The following is a 9,613-nucleotide window of genomic DNA, read 5'->3' as shown; positions in this document are numbered from 1 at the left end:
GCCCGGCTGACTCCAGAACAGTTTTTATGCTTCATAAAAGGTTGTAAATTATAAGCTTGTTTATTGATGACAACCATGAGAGTAGCTGCTCTGTGTTTTCTGTTTTTTGGGGGGGGGGTTTGGTGCCTTGCTCAAGGGCCCCTCTGGATGCTGCTATGACATGCCCCAGTGTACAAAATTATGATTGGCCCTCGTGCAAGATTACGGGCCCCTGTGGTGGCTATAATGACAGGCCCTTGTGTACACTATTATGATGGGCCCCAGTGTATGATGAGGAACTCCAGTGTATGATGACGGGCCCCTGTGCACAATAACTGGCCCCTTTGGTTGGTATTATGACGGTCCTTAGAGCAGGATGATGGGCCCTTGTGGACGCTATTAAGATGGGCCCTAGTGCACGATGCTGGGCCATGGTGCATGCTATTCTGAAGGGCCTTGGTGCACAATTACCGGCCACCGTGGACACTATTATGACAGGCCCCAGTGCACGTTGACGGGCCCCGGTGCACGCTAGTATAACGGGTCCAAGTGTACGCTATTTTGACAGATCTGAGAGCACGATGATGGGCCCCTGTGGACGCTGTTATGGCGGGCCTTATTGCACAATGACAGGCCCCTTTTTATGATGATGGGCCCCAGTGCACACTATTATAACAGGCCTCTGCACGATGATGGGCCCCTGTTTTTACACTTTTCCCTCCGATGACACCAAGGGATAAACTCAGAAATGAAAAGTTTTCTTTGTCTTTGAACCTTGTTTTTTCCTCCAAATAGACTTTAAAAACAAAGCTCCTCCGTCAGTCCGTCCATCAGATGGCAATGTGGAGCTACATTTCCTCCTGTTGTCACCACAGTTTCTTCAAGTCACAGCCTGTGTGCCTCTGATTCTCACTATTGGATTATTGGCACCTAAACGGTTGACAAACGTAGCGCTCTGTAACCTGAAGCGTCCAGGCTCATCTGGCGTGACGCCAAGCGGTTTTAGACATTGGGCAGGATACTCAATCGCTCCTCCGATCGTGTTCTTCCTGCAGGCGGAGCAGATGAAAAACAAGAAGCGTGAACAAAAAGGAAGACAGGAAGTAACTGTCAATGATTAGATTCTAACCTCTTGTTTATTACTCAGGGCATCAGCCACACACCAGCATGGACCTGCAGCTCCGTGGGTGTGTTCACGATGCCGTCACAACCAATGAGGTCGTTATAGCCGCTGTGTTTGAGGCTGGAATGTTCAGCCAGCTCACCTGCCTCTTGTCACCTTCTGATGGCTCCTCAGTGTCACCTGGCAGCAGCAGTGTGTTGTTAACCTGGATCACTCCATGCTGGAATAAAAGAGTGGAAGAAGATCTGACAGGTAAATAAACAAGACTTCATTATTAATGTTCACCGACCTCAGATGATCCGCGTGTGAGCAGATGCCACCTCTCTGGTCGTGGAGGAGGAATCCTGTGAGCTTTTTGTGCCGTCAAGTGTCAGTAAAGTCTCGCCTTGTCACCACTGGAGTGGGTTTGTTCTTTTAACATGCAGCTTGTGCGTAATGAGATGTGGTGGAGAGAATCACGAGTCCAAAAATACAGGAAAACATTTGTTCATATCCAACAAAAGGACCTTTTAGATATTCTACAGTTATATTTCACAGAAACAGGAAGTTATTCATGCATTTTCAGCATTAATCTGCTGCCTTTTGAACGCAACCACAAAGCTTCCTGCTGGTCATGACAACCGTTTGATGAATTAGAAAAATGGCGGAAACGTGTTACATTTTGTAAAAGGAGTAGTTTACATTTTTGGGATAAAACAGTTAGTAAGGATGGTAAATACACGTACTTTTTGTTACAATTTAAGAATACTTATACCAATAATTTCTTAGATGGATATGTGATTTTATTTGGAAAATAAATGGTCATTAAAAAAAAATAAGATCATTACACTAAAAAGCAAATCACATGACATCTAATAACATATTTATTACAAAAGCAGAAAGTTTGTGTAAAAAAAGAATAGTCCAGTATTTTACAGAAATACTCTTTAACGTTTAATGTTGTTTTTAAAAGTTAAATATGAGGTTGTTTGTTGCATCTTGCTGTATTTTTGGTCGACAAGTGAAAAATATCACAACGCTACGTTTCCTTCCTGCCGTTCTGTCACATGTCGGTCAGCTGCATGTGTCAGGGCTGTTATGGCACAAACATTGTGGTGAAAACTGTTTGGGAGTTATGCACGTTTGTATTTATTTCATCCTTATTATCGATGTGTTTTTAAAGGAATAAACACCAAATGAGAATACTGAGTATCACAGTATTCAGGGCCCCGTGTCACATCGCTACGCTCCAAAGCTACGTAGCTAGCTTTCATCATTTCTGTCGACGTTGCATCGAGGCTTTCGCAAACAGAAGTGGCCGTGGTTTCATTTTTCAGCCCCTTACCTACTGTATTTTTTTTCATTTTTCATTATTATGCAGTTGTTGGGATAATGTTACACTTTAATCTTTTTTTGGGGAGGAAATCCGTTCAAAAAACCCAAAGTATTAAAATCACTGTTTTGTGTTTCCAGGTGTTTTGCAAGCAGGACTGTTTTGTTGTCCTTGTCACAGGGAGCAGTGATGTGTTATGATGGGTGAATTTATTATTTATTTATTAATTACTGTTCCCCGTCTCCATGCTTAACTAAGCGTAGTGGCCAATCATAACCAAATATATATTTAAAGCGCCACTGACGCACCACGGGTTTATGGTTCACTCAGACAAACTAGTTCATCGTCCAAACAGGACTCCATGTTTCTCATGATCTCCAGCCGTCGTTGTTCAGTCATCGTCCTGATAAAACACAGAGTATTATATTCTATTCTCTTTCTCAACAACCACCTCCTCGTCTCTCTAACCGTCCTCGTGGTTCAGTCCGACTCCACATTTGTGTCTCGTCATTTCTGGTATTTTATCTGAGGAGAAGTTCTGCGGTCCTGGCGGTGAACCCTGTGGCCGACAGTCACGTTTCAGTTTGTCTTCACCATGAGCAGCATATCTGAGTCATCTGAGGAGGCTCTGCGGCTGAATACCTGACATTCTGCGTGTGTGTGTGTGTGTGTGTGTGTGTGTGTGTGTGTGCGTGTGCGTGTGTGTGTGTGTCCAAACTCAAACATCCTGGAACCTTGAAAACCTTCTTCCAGAGCAGTTAGGGTTTCATACGTGGAGACAGAAGCTGTTTGGTGCCAGTCTGCAATAATCCGTTTTAAATTTGATATTTTTTTTGTAGCATAAAAGGTTTGAAGTGTTCAGTTTCTTCTGTCCGTATTTACTTTTGTCAGGATGGTGGTGTCGGATTCATTCTCCTCTGCTTTGGTTTTATTTTGTAGTTTCTGGACCAGATACAGTTTCTAAATGAAACGTTTGGAGTCACAAATGTTCGTCAGCTCATTTGCAACCACAGTATCATCTGGTTTGACTTCAGAAATGTTCACAATGCTGCTGTGAACAAACCCTGTGAGGCAGTAAATATCAATGATAGAGTTGGTATGCAGTTTCTGCAGGTTCTGCAGGTTCTGCAGGTTCTGCAGGTTCTGCAGGTTCTGGAGGTTCTGGAGGCCTGTTGGAGTTTTTTCGATTAAATGTTTCAGCTCTGCAGCGTCAGAAAACCCTGCAGAGCTAAACTACTGTCAGCTCGTTGCCTCAGCCGGCCAAATATTAACGCAGGCATTGTTGTATATTTAACACAAACACACTGAGCAATTTAATTATTTATTTATTTTAAATGAAGGTATCATTTACGCACCGATAAGGCAACGTCTCCTCATACAACGGTTCGAATGAATTCTTGTGAAAAGTTAGTGCAAATCTTTCGTGTTTTCTGCAATTTCTGCTTGTTAGGTGCAAGAAGTCTTTTCAAAATAAACTTCCCTCTTCACAGGAAACAGCTCAGTTAGGTTTAGACAACAAAACGACTTATTGAGGGTTAGGAAGAGATCCTCGTTTGGGTCAAAATAACTAAAGTAGTGTCTTCACTGAATGCACAAGTAACGTAACAAATAAATCAACGTTGACTTCTAGTTTCACATGAAGGACGAGAGATCTGAGTTTTATCCATCTATATCTATGAGGAACAGTGCAATATGTGTTGTAGGTATCGCTAGTAGGATGCCCAGCTATCCCTATTCATTTATTTATTTATTGTGGTCTAAAACTAACAAAGTTTAACTATAGTAAGTATAAATAAATGTTGGCATTAGTCTGTAAAATACTGTTAAACTGTACAAACTCAACATCTTTTTTGTTTCTAATAAACACTCAAAAACACACTTTTTCACCTCATGTTGTAGGTTTTTTACTGAGTCTGCAGGTTTTGCTCTCACTAACTTCTTCTTGTGTCTCACTGGACGAGCTGACAGACTGATATTAATATTAGATATTTTTTTTAAAAGGCAGCGTTATGCGAGTCTGAAGATGAAGATGTATTTACTGTAAAACAGACACTGGATGAATAGGAAGCAGATCATCGGCCATGGTGTGTCTCTGCTGAGCTGCTGAGAGGAGAGACACGGTAGCCTGATGCTCGGCCTCAAACAAATCCCAAACCATGAGCTCAATATCGTTAATGTTTTCACATATTCTTATCATCTGCGTGCCACAAAGTCAACAGGCCTCGTGATGCAGGCTGTCGTTCCTCTCAGGTCTGTTTGAGTGCTCCTTTAAAAGCCTCGTTGTCTAATGAGCGAGAGCTATTAATGCTTCTGACATCGATACGCCACGAATGATGACAAGCATCACGCTGAAGACACAACACAGGTCTGACTCCACTCACGGTCAGACTCTGAGGACTCCCAGAACGTCTGCGTCTGAGGAGCTTCTGAAAGGATCCGGATCGCTGACGCCGAACACATTCATTCATTTTATTTAGCTGTGGAGTTCTGTGGAGTCAGCTGTTACGCTGTCAAAGAAACAAACCTTCACTCAGGAGACCGCTGTTCAAGTCCCTCCATGTTGTTTTTTACAACCAGTGAACAGGAAGTGACCATATATGGACTGAGGAGGAGTGACGTAGAGACGCCGTATACGTCTCTGGTGTGGACCTGTCAATCAGTGTGTAGCCCCGCCCTAAAGCATCCCCTGCTTTATGGTCTGTTTGACTCTAAATGGAGCATCATTTACTAAATGAACATCATGCTGTATTGAAGAAGACTTGAAACTAGAGATTGAGACCATAAACTCATGTTTACAATGTTTACTGAGGGAATAAATCAAGAGAGAAGTAGAGTCATTTTCTCATAGACTTCTATACAACCAGAGGAGTCGCCCCCTGGTGGACAGGAGAGAGAATGCAGCTTTAACACAGGAAGCATGTTGCCTCCTGGTTCAGCCTCTTTATTGTTCACATAACTGGATTCAACTATTAGTGCATTTTACAACTTTTAGGACTTCATGATTTAAATAAGTGATATTTATGTGTTCATAATATTAAGTTGTCTATTAAAAAAGATAAATGTAATGGAAGGCCGGCGCCTTTTAGTCGCCCTCTGGCCAAACGTCACTCTCTTACACCTGCTCAGTGTTTCCTAAATGTTTTATTTTCTTTATTCTGGGAACCTACTTAAAAAAAAAAAGACAAACCAACTCAACCAAACATCCAACGGGACTCACCTATAAATCAAATATGTGCTTTAATAACCGTTTAGTGGACATATATGTTTAATAAATCACTTTGTTTTATGCGTATTAATATGTTATCATCTCCTCTCACCAATAATCAGATCTGCATAAATAAACTATAAATATAAGAACAGATAATGAACCCAGTGGTCATAATAAAAGAGTCTCATACGTCACATGGTGTAATGAGCGTCACAGCCTCACGGGGGCTCCGATGACGTCACAGATATAGTTTATTATTTCTTTCATTTCAGTTTTTGCAGAACTTGTTTTGGGTTCAGAGGAGAGTCTGACAACAACAGATAACAACAGATAACAACGACTAACAACGACTAATAACGGCTCCTCTGCAGGTTCACCACCAACCACCCTCTATCTCTATGTCTCTCTATGTCTCTCTATGTCTCTATGTCTCTCTCTCTATCTATGTCTCTCTATCTCTCTCTCTCTCTATCTCTCTCTCTATGTCTCTCTGTCTCTCTATGTCTCTCTATGTCTCTCTCTCTCTATGTCTCTCTATGTCTCTCTCTCTCTCTCTCTCTCTCTCTATGTCTCTCTCTCTCTCTATGTCTCTCTATGTCTCTCTCTCTCTCTCTATGTCTCTCTCTCTCTCTATGTCTCTCTCTCTCTCTATCTCTCTCTCTATGTCTCTCTCTCTCTCTATGTCTCTCTCTCTCTATGTCTCTCTATGTCTCTCTATCTATCTATGTCTCTCTATGTCTCTCTCTCTATGTCTCTCTATGTCTCTCTCTCTATGTCTCTCTCTCTCTATCTCTCTCTCTCTCTCTCTATGTCTCTCTCTCTCTCTCTATGTCTCTCTCTCTCTCTCTATGTCTCTGTCTCTCTCTATGTCTATGTCTCTCTATGTCTCTCTCTCTCTCTATGTCTCTCTCTCTCTCTCTCTCTCTCTCTATGTCTCTCTCTCTCTCTATGTCTCTCTCTCTCTCTATGTCTCTCTATGTCTCTCTCTCTCTATGTCTCTATGTCTCTCTGTCTCTCTCTCTCTCTCTCTCTCTCTCTCTCTATGTATGTCTCTCTCTCTCTCTCTCTCTATGTCTCTCTATGTCTCTCTTCTGTCTCTCTGTCTCTTTCTCTATGTCTCCCCCTCTCTCTCTCTCTCTCTCTCTATATGTCTCTCCCCCCTCTCTCGGTATAAGGGGAGGATGCTCTCTCTCTTTCTGTCTCTCTCTCTATGTCTCTCTCTATCTCTCTCTCTCTCTCTGTCTCTTTCTCTCTCTCTCTCTCTCTCTATGTCTCTCTCTCTCTCTCTCTCTCTCCCCCTCCCTCCCTCTCTCCATTACCCCCCTCCGGTATAAGGGGAGGAGCTCTCTCTCTCTCTCTCTCTCTGTCTCTCTCTCTCTCTCTGGGCTCCTCCCCTCCATCGCCTCCGTTTTATTTCACTTGCTCTCTCTCTCACACTCGCAACACGTCCGACCGCCGATAGAAGAGGAGGATGAAGATGATGAAGGAGAAGTAACGGAGAGAGAGAGAGAGACAGAGAGAGACATAGAGAGAGAGAGAGAGAGAGAGAGAGAGGGGGGTCTTGTGTTCTTGGAGCGGAAAAGGCGTCACACGGAGCGCAGGAGGAGGAGGAGGAGGAGGAGGAGAGAGAAGAGGAGGAGACAGCGGCTCGTAAACACGACAGAAAACGTCGAATAGGACGGCAGAGAGGAGAACACCACCACCACCACCTCCTCCTCCTCCACCTCCCCCCACCGACCCCCTCATCTCTCCATCTCCATCCTCCTCTGCGCCTTTACGCACCGCCGAGCAGCACTCCTCCTCCTCCTCCTCCTCCTCCTCCTCCTCATCTATTCTCTCTACATCTGCTGAGGACGGAACCTCCTGCTGAGGAGGAGACACCGGAGGAGGCTGGACCACCATCACCACCATCATCATCATCATCATCATCACCAGCATCAGCAGCATCAGGACCATCAGCACCGACGGGATCCGCCTCCAGGTCCTGCACCGATTCTGTGGATAAAAAACCAGGAGCAGAGATGACTGTAGGGAGAGAGAGAGAGAGAGAGAGAGAGAGAGAGAGAGAGAGAGAGAGAGAGAGAGAGAGAGAGAGAGAGAGAGAGAGAGAGAGAGAGAGAGAGAGAGAGAGGTTATCACCGACACGATGGCATAGCGGCATCTGAGCAGAAACACCTCCACCATGGACCTCTGAAAGACAACCGACACCAGGCTCAGATGGGTAAGACGAGATGTGTGTGTGTGTGTGTGTGTGTGTGTGTGTGTGTGTGTGTGTGTGTGTGTTTTATTCCGGGATATGGAGGGGAGAGAGTGGTGGTGGTGGTGGTGGGGGAGGTGGAGGGAGGGGCAGCAAGCTTGGTGACGTGAAACCCCCCTGCCATTGCACGTACAGTTCAAGACTGCAATGTAATGGGGGAGGTGTGTGTGTGTGTGTGTGTGTGTGTGTGTGTGTGTGTGTGTGTGTGTGTGTGTGTGTGTGTGTGTGTGTGGTTGATGGAGTTGTGGAGATGTTTGTTGGACAGAGATGTGTCAGATCTTTATTCTGATAAGAGAGTTCACAGGAAACATGAGAGGATTATGAACGGACCAGCTGAGACATCAGGAGGTAACATGTCCCTAAAAGGAGACACGAAGCGACCACAAAGAGACGTAAAGAAACTGAAACGAGATAGAAAACTGCTACAAATGTGTACGAAACAACCTCAGATAGATGCAGAACTACCACAAAGAGGAACAAAATAGCTACAAAAAGATACAAAACAACAACTAAGAGACGTAAAGAAACCAAAACAAGATACAAAACAACTTCAGAGAGACGAAAACAAATGGATGGATACAAAACGACCACAAAGACATACTAAACAGCTACAAAGAGACACACAGAAACAACTAAGAGCCGCGAAGTCACCACAGAGATACAAAACAACCACAAAGACACGGAAAGCAACCAAAACAAGACACAAAAACTACCCAAAGAGACGTAAAGAAACTGAAACGAGATAGAAAACTGCTACAAATGTGTACAAAACAACCTCAGATAGATGCAGAACTACCACAAAGAGGAACAAAATAGCTACAAAAAGATACAAAACAACAACTAAGAGACGTAAAGAAACCACACATAGATACAAAACAACCAAAACAAGACACAAAACGGCTCCAAAGAGACGCAAAACTACCACAAAGAGACGTAAAGAAAATGCAACCAGATAGAAAACAGCTACAGATGGATGCAAAACTACCACAAAGAGTCAGAACTACTGTTGTTGTTGTTTTAACATTTCATGTCAGGACTTTAATCCATGTGTCTAATATTCAGAATGTCCCACAAAGAGCGTTTCCCCCCCGGTCGCTCCTTAGGGCCCAGGTATTGATCCAGGGTCCCAGGTGGGTTTGAGGGTTCTGATCCCTGATAGGCAGTCGGGTGCAGCTTCAGCACAAATGAAGGACTACGTTTGCGTCTGTGGCCCTCGAGCGTTCCCTCCGTCAGAGCCTCGGCAGCAGGCTGAAGCTGTGAGAGTGTGAAACTCTTGAATTCTTATTGAATTCGTATTTGTTTACTGCACTTATCCTATTCGTAGTAGTTTATTGTATTCGTATTAGTCTGTTGCAATTATTGTTTTCGTAGTAATTTGCCTCTGCACTGTACTTTTGCTCTGGTTTATGCTTTAAGATGCTTGTTTAAGAAAGGAGATGCACTTATGACTTCTGGTGACTAGTAGTTCTCTTGAATACCTATGTTGAATACACTTCCTGTAAGTCGCTTTGGATAAAAGCGTCTGCTAAATGACTGTAATGTAATGTAATGTAATGTAATGTAATGCAAAATGTAATGAAACAAGTCACCGCTCAGGAGCATGCTCAGTGGGATCACTACTGTTTACAGATGCACGGCAGGTAGAGCTAGTTATTTGTGTGTGTGTGTGTGTGTGTGTGTGTGTGTGTGTGTGTGTGTGTGTGTGAGTGTGTGTGTGTGTGTGTGTGTGTGTGT

The 9,613-nt window shown here is 43.7% G+C and overlaps 1 protein-coding gene across 2 annotated transcripts in view; it reads left to right on the top strand.

The window, feature by feature from the left end:
• The first annotated feature begins 1,289 nt into the window (after positions 1 to 1,289).
• mgat3b (beta-1,4-mannosyl-glycoprotein 4-beta-N-acetylglucosaminyltransferase b) overlaps positions 1,290 to 9,613 on the top strand; it is a 59,952-nt gene continuing 51,628 nt past the window's right edge. Inside the window, exon 1 of one of the 2 annotated variants that reach the window (XM_054605215.1) lies at positions 1,290 to 1,354. The gene's annotated coding sequence lies outside the window, so the exon portion shown is untranslated. Of the gene's footprint in view, positions 1,355 to 7,729; positions 7,844 to 9,613 lie in introns of those variants that run through there. The other variant, XM_054605214.1, reaches the window with a different exon arrangement.

This window comes from Anoplopoma fimbria, chromosome 9 (assembly GCF_027596085.1).
Source record: "Anoplopoma fimbria isolate UVic2021 breed Golden Eagle Sablefish chromosome 9, Afim_UVic_2022, whole genome shotgun sequence".
NCBI lineage: Eukaryota > Metazoa > Chordata > Actinopteri > Perciformes > Anoplopomatidae > Anoplopoma > Anoplopoma fimbria.
This window is presented reverse-complemented; position numbering and strand designations above follow the sequence as displayed.